At 50.2% G+C, this 19,095-nt stretch overlaps 1 protein-coding gene across 5 annotated transcripts in view; it reads right to left on the bottom strand.

Annotated features, from left to right (window-relative positions):
* The window catches only part of LOC308061735 (T cell receptor alpha chain MC.7.G5-like), a 103,084-nt gene that overhangs the window by 54,330 nt on the left and 29,659 nt on the right, over window positions 1–19,095 (bottom strand). The window lies entirely within an intron of this gene.

Below are 19,095 nucleotides of genomic sequence, written 5' to 3'. Positions count from 1 at the left end.
CGACCCAGTTTTTCCTCCGCAGCCTGGTTGCAGAGCTATGGGATGAGGGAGGTGTAGTGGGAGAGCTTACTGTAGTGAATGGAGCCAGGCTGAACAGGAAAGACAGGCTGGGAGGTGAGGAGGAGGAAATGCCCTGTCTGTGAGGAAGCAGCTAGAATGCATATACATTTGGGATGTACAATGAGCCAGCTGATAGCATATATGCCAGAATTAGAGGGCAGATCAGCACAGGTGACACTGTGATGGATGACTACTAGAGATCACATGATCAGGAAGAAGTAGACAAGGCCTCCTTCAGACCACTGAAAGAAGCTTCACATTCACTGGCCCTGGTCCTCATGGAGTACTTGAACCATTCCAAACATCTGTTGGCAGGACAGCACAGCAGGGCTCAATCAAGTAGTTTTCTGGAGTGGAGCGATGAAAACTTCCTGACACAAGTGACTGATGAGCCTGACCTCCTACTTGCAAACAAGAAAGAATTGGTGGTAGATGTGAAGGTGAGGGGCAGCCTTGGCTGCAATGATCATGCAGTGTTTTGAGCTCAGGATCCAGAGAACAGGAAGCCATGCACGAAACAGGACTGCAGCCCTGGACTTCAGGAGAGCAGAATCTGAGCTCTTCAGTGATCTTCCTGGAAGAGTCCCATGGCTTATGGTTCTGGACAGAGAAGAGGTTTAGGACAGCTGCTTGATTTTCAGAGATTAGCTCCTTCAGGCTCAAGAATCATTCATCTTGACAAAGCAATGTCAGACAAAGGTGACAGAAGGCCAGAATTATGAACAAGGGGCTCCTGAAAAACTCATAAATATTTAATACAAAGGAACCATACATGATTCAAGTCCTTCTTCTGATGTCTAGTAGCTGGGAGATTGCTTCTGGTCTCCTGTTCTTGTTTTTCATGCATCTGCTTCTGGACACTGTTGGATATGAAGTTGAAGGGATCTTTGTTCTTTCCAAAAAGTGTGAACAAGTCTTACCTACTCTGTGCTCTGGTAAAAATAGAACATAATGCTAAGCTTAAATGGAAACATCTAAGTACAGTAGGTTAATGCCCACTTGCTCAACTTGAGCTGACTATCAGATGTCTAAAATGACATGCTTGCAAGACTCAAGATCTGATGCTGAACGTTGAGGAAACTGTTCTTGCATAGAAAGGTCTTTCTGCTGTCTAAGTAATTCTGGAAATCAAATTTGTGTATGTGCATACAGTGGTGTGAGGAAAAAGAGACTATATAGGGCACCATGTTCCCACCTTCAAAAGCAGTCAGTGAGTGAGATAATTTATGTGTAGATGTTCAGTCTTTTTCAACCACTGTGGTACGTAGTTCACACAGTGGTAGACAGTTGTACAAAAACAACTGCTTTTTCCAGTGCCAGGTGATGTGTTCTCTTTCATGTCCTTTGAAGAGCTAGATTTTATTTTCCTCTTCCTCTACACTTTTCTACTTCTGAACAATCTAATACTATTCCAGAAGTTGCTATACACTAAAACTATTATCAGCATTGCCTTTTTTAGCAGATAGGGAAGTATTAATATTCTCACTAAAATATTGCCCATACTTGTCAAAAAGGGATATTGTTCCTTTTGAGTTGTTAGAGCTGTTCTCACTTAAATGACCTGATCACCATTTGGTCTTTTGCGAAACATCAAGACAGTTTGGGTGAAATATTTTAAAGACTATCTGGGGACCACCTGCCCCAGTCTTATGAATTTTCAGTTGAGTTTCTTTCTACATTTTATAAGTCTTGCTGGACCTTCAAGTATTTATGTTCTCAAGGCCTGTCTTCATGCAAATAAAAAATAGAACATTTTTTATGTTATGAATTGTTCAAAAGTTATTCTGGTTTAGCTGATAGTGGTTTGATGTGCTAAAGTTGCTTATGTACTCAGGTATTTGATTTTTAATATTTATTGTTAAAGTGCCATTTTTATAAGGGTCTTGGGAGTTTTTTCCTGATTATATGCACCAATTTTTTTCTCAGTTTCTTTGATCTTGTGAGGTAGATTATTTGACCACTGACTTGGCCATGCTTTGGACTTTTGATTTATTTATATGTGCCTTTAGCTGAGTTTGAAAGTGGGGAACATCTAGTTATGGCTGACTAAAGTTGGCTTTTAATTTTATTTTTATCTTATGTTAATGATTTGATTAATGGTTACCTGGCATTGTAAGGCAGTTTCTGAATCCTCAAATCCAGTTCTAAGACACAAAAGGAAATAGTGTTATTTCATCCTGTTCACAAATCTGCATGGTTCCATGCTGTAGTACTCAATATTTATTTGCATTATTGTTACCAAGTGCAAAGGCCTATTTCTTATTTTTAATCACTGTTTTAACACCAGTGCTGCTATATTTTCTGATGTATTTATTATATGTATTCTCCACCTTACTGCCTCCCTTCTCCAGGAAAGCTGTCGAGTTGGCTGGCATGATAGTTTCAGTCTCCCAAACCATTGGCAGGACAAACAGAACAAGCTCTAAATACCTCCTGCAACAGGCCTGGGTACATACAGGTGCCCCCCTACACCCTTTGCTTGCTGCCAAATCTTCTCAGAGCAATGAGACCACACCCTGCTTGTCACTGTCACCAAGATCTCAGATGCAGTTAAACAGTCTTTTCCATTTGGGTGGCCACAGAAACACCTGCCTTCAACAGCCTCCTGCAAGCCACATGCTTGGATCTGTTTGGTTTAAAAGTTGAGTTCTGCCTTTGTTTTTCCTTTCTCTGTCCTGGTGCATGCCCTCAAAAAAATTGCAGGACATGCTCCAATAGTGCCAGTGACATGTTAGAGAGCATGTTTAGGCTGTGTTCCATGAGGTGATACTGAAGACTTCTTCTGGAGTTCTGCTTCAGAGGAAATGAGAACAGAGGGAGTCCCCCTTCCCTGCAGAAAGCTGTCCTAGGCAGATGAAGATAGGCTTTGGAGGGGAACTAGCAGGTAGTTTGGGCACACATGCTTGGCTGTATTCCTTCAGCTCTTGCTGAAAGGCCTATCCTGCTTCTTTCCAGAAGAAACTACCCCAGCCCTTCCAGCATAATTCTTCTTGATCCCCCCTCAAAACCTCCATTTGTATTTTAACACAATTTCCTTTTTTTGAGAACACCTCACCCTGAGCCTAGCTCCCAGCATGGCTAGCTGATTTCATCACATGTTTATAGGAGACTGTGTCCATGACTTTTACTGGTAAGGAGAGCTGCTTCTGGGAGACATCTGTCAAGAAGGTGACTTTTCTCTTAAAGGATGCAGTGGGCATTATGTTCTTCTGTTTCATGGGATTCAGTTACCCCATTCAACATTTCTTCCAAGACAGAAATATTACTGGCCATTAATTCCTTGGAGACACTATCGATGAGCTTAGGAAACTAGACATTTAAGACCAAACAGTAAGTTACAAACTTCACTCTGGAGAGGACAGCTAGAAGTAGTGATTTAAAAACAGATCTATAATACCTGCTTGGGGAAGTCCCTAAGCTGCTGAAACCTACAACAAAGGAGAGTGGTTAACAGAAGAAATAAAGTAGCATTTGCTTTGTATTTATAGCCATTGCAAGACATCTGACACTGGCCTGACAGGCAGTCTACTGTGTTGCATGACTCTTAACCTAATCCACCGCAGCAATGCTTCCATAGAGCCAAACAGAGTAATCAGGATAGTTTGGGGATAACTGACCTCCCATGTATCTTTAACTCTTGTATAGGGTAATGAGTCCATGCACACAAGCATATGGATGCATCTGCATACGTCTCTGTATGTCTTCCATGAAATTCTACACTTCCAAATAAAGAAACGAATGGTCAGTACTCAGAATAAGAACATGTGTGTTTATTTACATGGAGACAAAGCTAGGAGTGCAGAGAAGAAATTTTGCATTATATCCTGGGAAAAATCATCTTGGCAGTGCAGTTCCTGGTACAGTGCCACTCTCTTCTCAGATACAGTTGACGATCATTATATTCCTGCACACTACCCTGAGACTCCCTAAACAATATGAGATATACAAATGAGTTCTGCATTTCCATGTTAAAATTTTAATTCCTTCAATGCTCGTCGTGTTTCTTTGTCATGGTTTAACCCCAGCCAGCACCTAAGACCCACACAGCCACTTGCTTATTGCCCTTGGTGAGATCAGGGAAAGAATCAGAAGGGTAAAAGTGAGAACTCATGAGTTGAGATAAAGAGATTTTAATACGTTAAGCACAAGCCATGTGCGCAAGCAAAGCAAAATAAGGAAGTTATTCACTACTCCCCATTGGGAGGCAGGTATTCAGCCATCTCCAGGAAAGCAAGGCTTCATCACATGGAAAGACAAATGCCATTATTCTCCCCCCATCCTTCTTCTTTCCCCTACTTTCTATACTGAGAATGATGTCATATGGTATGGAATATCCCTTTGGTCAGTTGGGGTCAGCTGTCCTGGCTGTGTCTCTTCCCAGCTTTTTGTGCACCACCAGTCGACTCACTGGCAAGGTGGTAGGAGAAGCAAAAAAGGCCTTGAGGCTGTGTAAGCATGGCTCAGCGATAACAAAAAAAGCCTTGAATTATCAACACCGTTTTGCTCACTAATTCAAACAGTGACCCATATTAGTCACGATGAAGAAAATTAACTCTACCCTAGCCAAAACCAGCACATTCTTCCCAAAAGAACCTCAAACCATCTTTTCCTGTCTCTTTCTGCCTATGGGAGAGACTGAGAGGGAAGCAAGAAGGTAACAGCATGTTCATGGTTTTCATGTGTGCTCAAGAAAGAGTCTGCTGCTGCTGCAGCACCTCTCTGCCCCTTTCCAGGAAAGTCAGCCCAGACTAGTCTCAAAAATCTAGGAACAGCCTTGCCCCGAAGCAACCACAAGAGGCCTGGCTGGATTTAAAGCACTTCTTCCAGTTCTGCCCCGGCCCTGACTGTGTTTCAAGCACTGTGCCCTTTTCCAGCTCTCTGGTGTGGCAGGAATAGGTGGCTGTTGTCTGCAGCTGATGGCAAGAGCACTTCCAGGGACAGCTGGTTCCTGGAGGGGTTTGCAGATCTGGTGACTCGGGTCTGGAAACATGATGCCATGTGCTGGAGTCCCATAAAAGGCAATTTCAGCGCTATATGCTGCAGGTCCCTGCCAGCAGTCTGCCGGATCCAGTCCCAAGCGTAGCTGCTGTCAGTGATGGGTACACCACAGATGTGGCACATAAGTGTGACAGACCCTGAGACATTCCCTACCATGGGGCCAGAGGTCCCTATTTGGACCTCAGAAAGGGCACCTGCAACTTTGGGAGAAAAGGATGAACAGGCAGGAACAGCTCAATCAATTGCTTCATCTACTCTACCACTTCCCTAGGCTTCTGCTTGTCATGTCTAGGAACTAGTAGCTCCAAATACACATGCTCACAAGTTCTTGCTCCTGTTATAGTCTCAGTTCTGGGAGAGAAGCACAGACTTCCTCTTTCTCCACGGTGCTGTTAAATGACCCTCCGTACTTTACCATTTCCTCTGCTCGTTCCTCAGGAAGAAACACTCATGGCTGCACTAAGTCGACCTGAGCCCAAAACTAGAGCAGGGCTATTCACACATCTCACCAGCTAAGCCACAACGGGGTACCTGTACTACTGGGAACTGACAGAAACAGGAATGCTTGTTTTCAAAGGTGAAGAGGTTTTGGAGTGAGAGGAGTGAAGATTGACAAGAGATGTGGGAAGACGGCAGGCAAAAAGGGTATAACAGAAGGGGACAAAACCAATTATAACATCTTGGTCAGAATCAAACATTTGAAAACTGTATGCTGTAACTCTACAACTCTCAGGGAGCAGCACTGAACAACTGTGGGAACAGGACGCCTAGAGGGGGAAACCTGGCAGGAAATATGTGTAAAAGCTCAGACAGGATTCCTGCCCCGTGGAAACAACACAGAAGTAGCGAGCAGAGTCTTAGGGGTGCAGGGCACAGAGAGACAGAGATAACTCAGAAAGGGAACTGTCCCGGAACGCCGTGGCTCGACCCTCCACTGATGCTCCACAATTTATAGCACCAAATGACCAGCAGGCGGACACCCACTCGAGTCCGCCACCGAATGCTTGACGGTACCAGCAAACATCAAGACCCTTGAACTGGAATCCGGATCCGCGGCAGGAGAGCTGCACGGAGCCCCCAGACGGTCGCAGCCCCCCACCGGCCTCCACCAGCCTCGGCTGCGCCCACACCCCTGCGGACAGAGAGCACGGGCAGCCGGGCAACCACGGCCCCAGGACGCTCCCCGCCGCCCGCCGCCCCTCGCCCCGGCACGGCGGCAGCTGCCCCTCCCGGGCCCGGCAAAGCCCCAGGCCCGGGGCAATGCCCCGCCTGCGCTGCCCGGCGCTGAGCCGCGCCTGCTCCCCGCGCTCCGGCACGGCCGCTGCCCGAAAGCATCCCTCTGCCTCCTCACCCTCTGCCTCCTCACCCTCTGCCTCCTCACCCTCTGCCTCTCTCTCTCCCCCTCCCTCTCCTGTCTTTCCCTCTCCACTCTGTCTCCCCTCCTCTCCTCTCCTGCCTTCCCTTTTCTCCCTCTCCTTCTCCCTCCTCTAGCTTCGCTCCCACTCCCCTCCCTCTCCCTCCCCCTCTGCCTCTCCCCATCACTCTCCCTGCCCTCCCTCTCCCTCTCCCAATCACCCCCTCTCCCCCTCCTCCCCTTCCCCGGCCCGGGGCTCGCTGCCCTCCCCGCCCGGCTCTCACCTGCCGGCCCCGCGGCCCAGGCCAAGGCCAGCAGCCACGGCCCCAGCCCGCCCGCCATCCCGCCCTGCCGCGCCGGGGCCGGCGGAGCCGCGGCGGAGCCCAGCGGAGCCACGCGCGGGCCCGGCCCTGCCCGCCCCGCCGCCGAGGCCCCCCCGCCGGCGCAGCGCCGCCGCCCCTGCCCGCCCCCGCCAGGCCCGGCCCGGCCCGGCCCCCCGCGCCCGCGGCCCCTGCCGCCCAGGAGAAGGGGGGCGCGGGGAGGGCTGCGGGGCAGGGCCCCGGGCACAGCAGCGGGGGCGCGGGGCCCCGGCACGCGAACGCTCCCGGCCCGCGGCTCACGGCGCCCTCCCGGCTCGGCGCCCTCCGGGCCCTGCCGAAGGGGGTCGGCGCCTCGGCCGCCCGCGCCTGGCGCCGGACCCAGCCCCACGGACGGCACGCCGGCCCGCAGCGGCCCCTCGCAGCGCCCTCCCCGTGCCCCGCACCCCCAGCCCGCCCCGCCCACACGGCCATGCCCTGCCCGCAGGGACCAACCTGCACAGAGGGCTGTGATACAGGAGCCTCAACAGGCTGGAGAAATGGGCTGATGTGAGCCTCTTGCAGCTCAACACGGGGAACCAGTGAAGTCCTCTACTTGGGGAGGAACAACGCCATGCTCAGGGCAGGCTGGGGCTGTTCTACTTGAAATAACATTCTCTGAAAAGGACCCAAGGCTTCTGCGGGACAAGCTGACCATGAAACAGCAATATGCCCTTGCCGCAAGGAGGGCGAATGGTACCCTGGCCTGCACGGGGAGGAGTGCTTCCAGCAATTCAAGGATGGGATCCTTTCTCTCTACTCAGCATAGATGAGGTCATACCTGGAGTATTACATCCACTTCTTGGCTTCCCAGTACAACAGAGAGTTGGATATACTGGAGAGTGGCCAGTGAAGGACCACGATGACGGTTGTGGGACTGAACTGCCTCTTACATGAGGAAAGGCTGAAAGACCTGTGACTGTTTACTATGGAGAAGAGAAGGCTTGGGGGTAGGGTCTTATCAATGCATAGAAACATACAGAACTTCAGAATCATGGAATCATTTGGGTTAGAAATTACCTTTAAAGATCACCTTGTCCAACCCTCCTGCAATGAGCAGGGATATCTTCAGCTAGATCAGGTCGCTCAGAGCCCCATCCAATCTGACCTTAAATGTGTCCAGGGATGGAGGGTCTACATTATCTCTGGGCAAACTGTTGTTTCATTGCCCTCACTGTAAACAATGTAATCTTTATATCTAGTGTGAATCTACCCTTTTTTAGTTTAAAACCATTTACCCCTTTTCCTGTCGCTTTAGGCCCTATAAAAAAGTCATCCCCATCTTTTTTATGTATATAAATAAATATGTACATATATAAAGCTCCCTTTATACTTTGAAAAGCTGCAGCAATGTCTCCCTAGAGCTTTCTTTTCTCCAGGCTAAACACCACCAACTCTCTTAAGTTTTACTCATAGGAGAGGTGTTCCAGCTCTCTGATCATCTTTGTGGCCCTCCTCTCCCATTCAAACAGGTCCATGTCTTTCCTGTGCTGAGGACTCCAAAGCTGGATGCAGTACTCCAGTTGGGGTCTCACCAGCATGGAGTGGAAGGGCAGAGTTGCCTCTCTTGACCTGCTGGCCATGCTTCTTTTGATGTACCCCAAGATGTGGTTGGCTTTCTGGGCTGCAAGCACACATTGCTGGCTCATGTCCAGTTTTTCATCCACCAGCACCCCCAAGTCCTTATCTCTCAGATAGGGCTTCTCTCAATCCTGTATTGATATGGGGGTTGCCCTGACCCAGGTGCAGGACCTTGGGTTTGGCCTTGTTGAACCTCATGAGGTTCACAGGAGCCCACTTCTCAAGCTTGTTTAAGTCCCTCTGAATGGCATCCTGTCCCTCAGGTATGTCAGCTGCCCTACTCAGCTTCGTGTTGTCTGCAAATTTGCTGAGGGTGCACTCAATCCCACTGTCTATGCCATTGATGAAGCTATTAATCAGTAGTGGTCCCAATACAGACCTCTGTGGGACACCTTTTGTCACTGATCTCCATCCAGACATTGAGCTGTTGACCACTGCTCTCTGGATGTGACCATCCAACCTATTCCTTATCCACCAAATAGTCCATCCAACAAATTCACCTATCTCCAACTTAGAGAGAAGGATATTGTGAAGGACCACATCAAAGTCCTTACAGAAGTCCAGACAGATGACATCCGTAGCTCTTGCCTTGTCCACTGATGCAGCCACTCAATCATAGAAGGCCATTCAGTCGGTCAGGCAAGATTTGCCCTTGGGAAGCCGTGCTGGCTGTCCTGGATCACCTCCCTGTCCTCCATGTACCTGACCATAGCTTCTAGGAGGATCTCTTCCATGATCTTCTCAGGCACAGAAGTGAGGCTGAGATTAGTAGTTCCCAGGGTCATCTTTTCTACCCTTTTTAAAAATGAGTGCAATGCTTTCCTTTTTCCCAGTCACTGGGGACTTCACCTGGCTACCATGACTTTTCAAGTATCATGGAGAGTGGCTTGGAAACTACATCAGCCAATTCCCTCAGAACTCTGGGATGCATCCTGTCAGGTACAGAGACTTATGTATGTTCAGGTTCATTCCTCAGGTGGTCTCAAACCAGATCATCTCTTACAGGGGAAGGGATTTTGCTCCCCTAGTCCCTGTCTCGTGGTCCATCCACTTGAGAGGTGTGGGAAGAGAGATTGCTAGTGAAGACTGAGGCAAGATTTGTTTGAGTATCTCAGCCTTCTCCTCAGCCATTGTTACCAGTTTGCCAGTTGAGTTCATTGGGAGGTGTACGGGGGCGTGTGCACTCTCTTTGACCTTCCTTTTTTTGCTGATGTACCTATAGAACTCCTTCTAATTATTCTTCGTGTCCCTTGCCAAGTTCAGCTCCAGCTGCCCCTTGGCCTTCCTGACCCCATCCTTACACAACTGGGCAGCATCCCTATAGTCTTCCCAAGATACTTGTCCCTGCTTCCACTGCATGTGCTTTTCCTTCATGCCCTTTAGTTTGACCAGGATGTCTTGACTGAGCCATGCGAGTCTCTTGCTTTCCTTTCCTGATTTCTTACACCTAGGGATCAAGAGTTCTTGTGCTCTATGGAAAGCAACCTTAAAGATCTGCCAGCTCTGTTCTGCTCCCTTATCCCTGAGGGATTTTTCCCAAGAGGTCCCATTGACTAACTCCTTGAACAGCTGGAAGTTTGCTTTCCTAAAATTCAGGATCCCAACTATATTTTTTACCTGTCCCATATCCCTCAGTGTTATCGATTTGTTAATAAGTTAAGATTGATTGACTTTATTTGATTGATTAATTGATTTTATAAAATCATTTTATAAAATTGAAAAATAGAAGGATAAGAAATATTTTTAATGAAACTTATAGTTGCACAGTAAAAGCTGCTATGAGATCTTCTGTACGTCTTGTACCAAGGCTAGAAGAAGGGGCTAGAACCATTGTTAAAACTTAGGCAATAACTTCAGGGTTTGAAAGGTTTCTTTGTATTTGACCAGTCTTCTGTATGTAGAGGTGTATTGAAATGTCAGAATATGAGATTAATGGAAACTGGGGAGAGTTGACTGGAACAGCTTGTAGTTACCTGCCAAGAAATCGTGAACTTTAGTAAAAGGTAATTCCGGCAGGGGGAGATCGCGACCACCGACTCTATACCACCCACCCAAATCATACCCCAGACCCATTTCTAGACCTTTCTAAGCTCTACTGTGCAGAATCGGATATAGGAGGAGAATGTGTTAATGATTTAGGGGAAATATCATGGTTATGCATGAATACTTAATGAATATGTATGAATAAGTTCTATATATGGTGTCTGATCTTGAGACCTGGCGTGCGTTGATCGTGAGAGGACTCGCTCACGCACCCGGGCGTTAAGAAAGAAGTGTCTGCTTATCTACATCACATTGGTGTCGATAAGTTCTTCATTCCGAGATTTCGGTAACATCAGGACTGCAAATTCCACCAGTGGATGATCACTACAGCCCAGGCTGCCTCCAATTGTGACATCTGAAGGAAGGTTCAAAGAAGACAGGGCCAGGGCCTTTTCAGTAGAGCTCAGTGACAGGTCAAGAGGCAGTGTGCACAAACTGAAACAAAGAGCGCTCCTTCTGAACTTCAGGAAACACTTTCTCACTGTCAAGGTGACCAAGCACAGGTTGCCCAAAGAGGTTGCTGGGTCTCCGTGCTTGGAGGTATTCACAAGCTGTCTGGAGACAGTCCTGGGCAATTGGCTGTAGGAGGCCCTGCTTGAGTAGGGGGGCTTGGACCAGATGACCCCCTGAGGTGCCTCCCAAATTCAACCTTCCTGTGATTCTGTGAAAGACTCACAGGCTCATTCACATCCTTGCAGGTGATATGTGCCAGGGAAAAGGGGAAAACTGAAAGTCTAACTGCTATGTAAAGTCAGTTCTTTGCCATTTGAGGAGAGGCGCAAGGGTGCTTGCTTATCATAGAATTATCAAAGGAACTTATTCTTTTGTATTTTAGCTATGCTCATTGCTGTGCCTTTGCCTGATATAGAGGAAAGCAGAGTCTTTATATGTGGCTGATTAGTGACTATTGTTTGCATAATCAGAATGTACTTGTCCTACACTGGATCAGTACACACTTGTCCTGCATAGGTGGTACAGATGTATGGCAAGTGCTGTATGAATCTTCACTCCTCTAAACCCATGTCCAGTGCAGGTGGTGGTGGTGGTGGTTATCCTGAATTCTGGCTGATTGCACTTCTGGCCATGCTTATATGCCTGATTTCATTAAAGGGTTAATCTTCTATTGTTTTGTCATCAGTATGGGGTATTCTGAGTCAGGAAGAGCTGGCTGGCTTTGGTTGGGCCTTCAGGTCACATTGACCTTGAGGTAAGAGCTCATAGTCTCAGTTTCCATCCTTCTAAGCAAGTGGTATTGCAGTTAGCATCTTGCCTTTCAGAGCTACTCCCCTGATGACTTCTGGAAATAGCTTTCTATAGGGGTGTTTAGGAAAATTTGCTTTCCTCTTTTGGCTTCAAGTTTCAGATATGGCACTCCAGAGATAAATATGCAAGTGATACAAAGTAATATGGGTGGGTAAAAAAGTATCACACAGAGGAGCTATTCAGTATGCTTATGTTAGCTGTGTTTCTGATGTCTGCTATTTTTTATGGTGTGTGGTCTTCTGTTAGATAGTGGTGTGTTGTTCTTTTGTGAAGTTGCAGAGACAGATACAAGCGCATGTGATGAGGTTGTACAAACTAGGTACACAACACAGAGCCTAGCTTTGAAAGGATGGGCAATAACATGGATCCACGTGTATTTGACTGGTTGAATGGCTGCTTCCCAGAGCCTGAGAGGCCTACTGCTGGCCACAGTGTGTTGCTGGAGGTAGGGTTCATGGAGAGAATAAAGTGGGTACATGGCGTCATGTTGGCAGCACACGGGGTCAGGAGGAAAGACTAGAGGTCTTTCCTCCAGTCAGAAACCCAAAGATGCAAGAGTACTCCCACAGAATTCCCAGACCTCAAAGCTGTCTCTTAAAAGCTCTGGTGAGCCATCAGGCCTGATGCTGTCCTTTCAGGTTCCCCAGAAAGAGCACAAGAAAAAAAAAAAAAAAGAGCACAAAGAAACATTTGCAGCTAATGGCCTTCCAGTCAGCGTGATTCAGTTAGTGGAGGAGTGGACTCTTCATGAAATGATGGATTGTCCAGAGCCCACTTATTGGAAGGATTTCAGTCCCTGTTGCTATTTACCATATCCTGCCTGTGTGACACAGTTTTGGTGAAGAATGGTGGATTGGGTCTGGCTGAGCCCCATAGCAGCCCTCATCGTGCTGTCCTTCGTATTGGTAGCTAGAAGAGCAGTGATAGCACACCCATGTTACGGCTACTGCTGAGCAGTGTTTGCACAGCAGCAAGGCTGTCTCTCCAGCACCCCCTCCCCCCCACTAGTAGGCTGGGGGTGGGCAAGATCTTGGGAGGGAACATAGCCAGGACAGCTGACCCAAACTGACCCTACAGGATATTCCATACTATAGGACATCTGCTCAGATATAAAAGCTACAAGAATGGAGGAGGAAGGGGGAGGGGGCGCTGGGTTTTTACAGAGTTTGTCTTCTAGAGCAGCCTCTACGTGTATGGAAATGCTGCTTTCTGGGAAGTGGCCAAACATCGCCTGCTGATGGGAAGTAGAAAATAACATCTTTTGTTTCCCTTTGCTTCTGCACAAGCAACTTCTGCTACTGTTTCATTAAACTGCTTTTATCTTGACCCACAAGGGGTTTTTTCATCTTATTTTCTCCCTCCCCTGTTCTGCTGAGGAAGGGAGTGACAGAGCAGCTTGGTGGGCACCTGGTGTCCAGCCAAGACCAGCCCACCATGAAGGGGAATAACGTGGATCCACATGTATTTGACTGGTTGACTGGCTGCCTGAGCGGCCTACTGCTGGCCACAGTGTGTTGCTGGAGGCAGGGTTCATGGAAAGAGTGGAGACAATTAGATCAGGAAATGATTGGTAGAGGCTCTCCCTTTTCCACTCACAGCCACCTGAAGGCCACTGGTGGAGGACTGCAGGGGGTACAGGCAGCAAGTTGGCGGCACATGAGGAGGAGACATTAGAGGTTGTCCTCCCAGTCAGAAACCCAAGGATGCAAGAGTACTCCCAAAGCACTTCCAGACCCCAAAGCTCTCTTAAAAGCTCTGGATGGCCATCAGGCCTGATGCTGTCTATTCAAGTTCCCAGAAAACAAGAAAACAGGAGCAGAAGAAAAGCCAGTTTTGCTCACAGGGTGGTAGAAGAGTGGAGGCTACCATGGACCTCTGGAAAAGGTCTAGTTTAACTCTCCTGCTTGAAGCAGGTCAACTGGTGTCGCGTGGGTGTACTGCATGAGACTGGGATGGAGTTAATTTTCTTCATAGCAGCTTGCGTGGGCAGCTGTGATAATTTGTGACCAAAACCATGTTGATAATGCACTGATGTTTTAGCTATTGCTTAATAGTGCTTACACAGCATCAGGGCCTTCTTCATTTCTCATGTTGCCCACCAATTGTACAGCTGACCAGAACCAGCCAAAGGGATAATGTGTATAGCATGATGTTATGTGAAGCAAAAAATCTGGGGGGAAAGGAGGAAGAAAGGGAAATATTTGGAGTTATGGCATTTATCTTTCCCAAGTAACTGTTACGCATGATAAAGGCCTGCTTTCTGGGAAATGGCTGAACATCTGTCTGCCAGTGGGAAGCAGGGAAAGAATTCGTTATTGTGACTGATTTGTGTGCAGCTTTTGCTTTACTTCTTAAACTACCTTTATCTCAACACACAGGTTTTATGACTTTTTCTCTTCCATTTCTCCCACCCACCCAACTGCCAGTGACTGAGCTAGCAGCTGGGTGGTGCTTAGCTGCCTACTGGGGTTAGGGATAGTAGGCTGTCCACAATCTTGTCCAGTTCAGTTTTGAATATCTCTAAGAATGGAGACTACACAACCTCAAGTATTTACATACAGTGATGAATTCCCCTCTAGAATTTTCTCCTCTACACTACATCATAACAGTTCTCTTAGTCTCTCCCTGTATGTCAGATGCTCCCTCCTCATCTTTGTGGCCCTTCATTACATTTACTTTGGTATGTCCTTGTCTTTCCTGTGCTGGGGAGCCCAGGAGTGGATGCATTCATCCAAAGTCTCATTTGGGGACAGAAAAAGGTAGCATGTCCCTTTCATAATCCAACGTTTGAAGACTGTATGCTGTAACTACACAACTCTCCAAAAACAACTGTGAACATCAATGTTACACACCTCCCCTCAAGCTCCAAGGAGTGCAGCCAGGATCCTGGTGGGTAGTTTGTGTTAAAGCTAAGCTGGATTTCCTGTCTCTGTGTGAACACTGCACAGAAGTAGCGTGCAGAGTCCCCAAGATGAATAAGGTGCAGGCTGAGATATGTCTCAGACTGGGAGTTGTCCCGGGACACGGCAGCTCGACCCTCCACTCCTGGCCCGATGTGAATCACTAATGAACTATGGCTTATCCAGGACACCCACTCCAGTCCGCCACTGGGGCCCTGACGGTACCACCAAATTCCGAAATGCCCGAAGTGAAATCCGGATCCGCGGCAGGAGAGCTGCACGGAGCCCCCGGACGGTCGCAGCCCCCCACCGGCCTCCACCAGCCTCGGCTGCGCCCACACCCCTGCGGACAGAGAGCACGGGCAGCCGGGCAACCACGGCCCCAGGACGCTCCCCGCCGCCCGCCGCCCCTCGCCCCGGCACGGCGGCAGCTGCCCCTCCCGGGCCCGGCAAAGCCCCAGGCCCGGGGCAATGCCCCGCCTGCGCTGCCCGGCGCTGAGCCGCGCCTGCTCCCCGCGCTCCGGCACGGCCGCTGCCCGAAAGCATCCCTCTGCCTCCTCACCCTCTGCCTCCTCACCCTCTGCCTCCTCACCCTCCCTCTCTACTCTCCCTCCCCTCTCCTCTCCTCTCCTGCCTTCCCTTTTCTCCCTCTCCTTCTCCCTCCTCTAGCTTCGCTCCCACTCCCCTCCCTCTCCCTCCCCCTCTGCCTCTCCCCATCACTCTCCCTGCCCTCCCTCTCCTCCCAATCACCCCCTCTCCCCCTCCTCCCCTTCCCCGGCCCGGGGCTCGCTGCCCTCCCCGCCCGGCTCTCACCTGCCGGCCCCGCGGCCCAGGCCAAGGCCAGCAGCCACGGCCCCAGCCCGCCCGCCATCCCGCCCTGCCGCGCCGGGGCCGGCGGAGCCGCGGCGGAGCCCAGCGGAGCCACGCGCGGGCCCGGCCCTGCCCGCCCCGCCGCCGAGGCCCCCCCGCCGGCGCAGCGCCGCCGCCCCTGCCCGCCCCCGCCAGGCCCGGCCCGGCCCGGCCCCCCGCGCCCGCGGCCCCTGCCGCCCAGGAGAAGGGGGGCGCGGGGAGGGCTGCGGGGCAGGGCCCCGGGCACAGCAGCGGGGGCGCGGGGCCCCGGCACGCGAACGCTCCCGGCCCGCGGCTCACGGCGCCCTCCCGGCTCGGCGCCCTCCGGGCCCTGCCGAAGGGGGTCGGCGCCTCGGCCGCCCGCGCCTGGCGCCGGACCCAGCCCCACGGACGGCACGCCGGCCCGCAGCGGCCCCTCGCAGCGCCCTCCCCGTGCCCCGCACCCCCAGCCCGCCCCGCCCACACGGCCATGCCCTGCCCGCAGGGACCACCAAGATACACGTGGAGAAAAAGACTCCCTGCGCCTTCCCCCTTGCCCCGTACTCCTACTTCACGCATCGCAGAGCTCCGTCCTCCCCACCGTCACTGCACCCTCGCAAGTCCCTCGTCATCCCTGCTGTTTCTTGGTGCCTTCTTTTTCTTCCACACCGAGCACCGGACACATAGCCAGTTCCCAAGTGTGATGACTGGTAGCATGAAGTCTAGCTGGACACCAGTATCTAGCAGTGTACCACAGAGGTCAGTGCTGGGTACAGTCCTGTTTAACTCAGAATCATCGAATGCTTTGGGTTGGAAGTGACCTTAAAGACCACCTAACTCCAAACGCCCCTTCCACTAGACCAGGTTGATCAAAGCCCCATGCAACCTGGCCTTGAACGCTTCCAGGGACGGGGCATTTGCATTTTCTTCCAGTGTCTCACCACCTTCATAGTACAGAGCTTCTTCCTAGTATCCAATCTAGATCTACCCTCTCTTAGCTTAAAACCATCACCCCTTGTCCTGTTGCTACAGACCCTATTTAAAAATCATCCACATATTTCGTAGAAGATCTCTTTGTATTTTGAAAGGATGCAGTGTGGGAGAGGAGGATGAAGAATGTGTGACCTGGCAGGAGATGAGAGAACAGCTGGATATTATGAAGGAAAGTAAGAAAGATAAACACGGTTATCTAGTAGCAAAAAGGTGTCTCCATGCTTGTTAGTGATATATAGCTATGTAACTGCAGGAATGGTTTCTGTCCTGAGCCTGGTGGCACATACAGCTGGAATTTGTATCCAGGCTCAGAGATGTAAATATGAGCTTCTCTGCACAATACAGCGTCTCTGGTTGCACCACAACCAGAGTCCGTGCCTTCATACTCAAGTCTCCCCGGTGCTTTCTCTTCTCCAGGCTAAACAACGCCAACACAACCTTTCCTCATAGGAGAGGCGCTCCGGCCCTCTGATCATCTTTGTGGCCCTCCTCTGGACCCATTCCAACAGGTCCATGTTCTTTTTATGTTGGGGGCTCCAGACCCGAGTGCAGTACTCCACGGGGCATCTCACAAGGGCAGATGGGGGAGCATCACCTCCCTCGACTCGGTGGACACGCTTCTTTTAATGCAGCCCCAGATTCAGCTGGCTTTCTGGGCTGCAAGTGCACACTGGCGGGGCATGCTGAGCTTTCCATCCACCAGCACCTCCAAGTCCTTCTCCTCTGGGCTGCTCTCAATCCATTTTCTGCCCAGTCTGTATTGATACTGGGGGTCGCCCAGACCCACTACATCTTCAGCCGTGGTCTGGAGGATGGAATAAAGAGCACCCCCAACACATGACTTGGTGAAACAAAACTGGGAGGAGGGGCTGCTACTCCACAGGCTTGTGCTGCCATGCGGAGGGACCTTGACAGGCTGAGAGGAACGGGCTGAGAGGAACCTCAGGCAGTTCAACAAGGTGTGCTCGCTCTGGCTCAGATACAGTTAGTTTTCTTCAAATGAGCTCGTACGGTCCTACGTATCGTATTTATGAACAAAACAGTATTGATGACACAGGGATGGTTAACCTCTTGCTGGCCAGTGCTCACACAGCATCAAGGCCTTTTCTGATTTGCTTGCTGCCCCAAGCGAGCAAGCTAATGGTGGGCGATAAGTTGGGATGGGACACAGCCAGGAACGCTCACACCAACCGACAAAGGACTATTCAATACAATATGACATCGGGCTCAGCAATAAAACTCCAGGAAAGAAGGAGAGAAATTGGGACATCTGGAGTCATGGCATTTCCCTTCCCAAGCAATCCCTGTGCGTGAGGGAGGCCTGCTTTCCTGGAAACGGCTAAACACCTGCCCGCCAATGCAAGTAAGGAATTCGTTCTTCACTTGGCTTGGCTTGTGCACCCAGCTTTTTTTTTTCCACCTGCTGAACTGCCTTGATCTTAACCTACGAGTTTGCTCTCTTTTATACTTCCAATTCTGTCCCCCCTCCTGCTGAGGAGGCAGAGAGTGAGCGGCTGTGTGATACTTAGCTACCTATTGGGGTTAAACCACAACACAAGGGAAAGCGCAAAGTCCTGCACCCGGGGAAGAACAACCCCATATACCAGTGTGTGCTGGGGGTTCTCCAACTGGAAAGGCCCAAAAGCCGTCAGGCTCCTTCAGGACACCGAGTTGAACGTGTCCAGCAGTGTGACCTTGTGGCGCTACAGGGTTTATGCAGCAATATTTTGGAAGCAGGGCGGGCTGCATGGGCAGCCTCTGTGCTGGGAGACCAGGGTTGCCCTCACGTCAGACATGGCTGATTCCAGCCAGCTCCAAAATGACCCACTGGTGGCCAAGACAAAGCCAACCCGCTAAGCTGCTGGTGCCTCTGTGGTAACATATTTACAACAAGGTAAAAAAAGGAACAAAAACTGTGAGATAAACCCCCCTGCAGACACCAAGGTCAGTGAACAAGGAGGGGGAGGAGGTGGTCTCCGGGCCGCAGCAGAGATTCTTTTGCAGCCTGTGGAGAAGACAATGGTGAACTACATGTCTGCTCTGCTCACGTTTCCCACATCAGGGTTCCCACCCTAAGGGATGAAAGTAATGTCATATAAGGAGCAGCTAAGAACTTTGCGTTTGTCTAGTTTGGGGAAAAGAAGGCTGAAGGGCAACCTCATTGCTCTCTACAGCTTCCTGAGGTGGGGAAGGAGAGAGGGAGGTTCTGATCTCTTCTCCCTGGTATCCAGCGATAGAACGCGTGGGAATCGTTCAAAGCTGCACCAGGGGAGGTTTAGACTGGACATTAGGAAGCATTTCTTTATTGCTAGGGTGGCCAAACACTGCAACAGGCTTCCTAGAGAGCTGGTCAATGCCCCAAGTCTCTCGGTGTTTAAGAGGCACTTGGGCAACGCCCTTAATAACATGCTGAACTGGTCAGGCAGCTGGACTAGAAGATGACTTCCAATTGAAAGAGTCTCTCCTATCCTATCCTGTCCTGCTCTGTCCTATTCTATTCTATCCCATCCTATCCTGTTCTGCTCTGTCCTATTCTATTCTATCCTATCCTGTTCTGTTCCATTCTGTTCCATGCTATCCTGTTCTGTTCTGTTTCCTCAGAGGAGGTGCTGACCACTGACAGCACCTAGCCACGATCAGACCCCCCACCCTCTGACCCCAGGCACAGCCCATTCATCGACTCACCCCTGAGGTGGGCTGTGACCCCCATGAACATGTA

Source organism: Falco punctatus, assembly GCF_963210335.1.
Source record: "Falco punctatus genome assembly, chromosome: 4".
Lineage (NCBI taxonomy): Eukaryota > Metazoa > Chordata > Aves > Falconiformes > Falconidae > Falco > Falco punctatus.
Note: the sequence above shows the minus strand (reverse complement) of the source record. Positions and strands in the feature narration are given on the sequence as shown.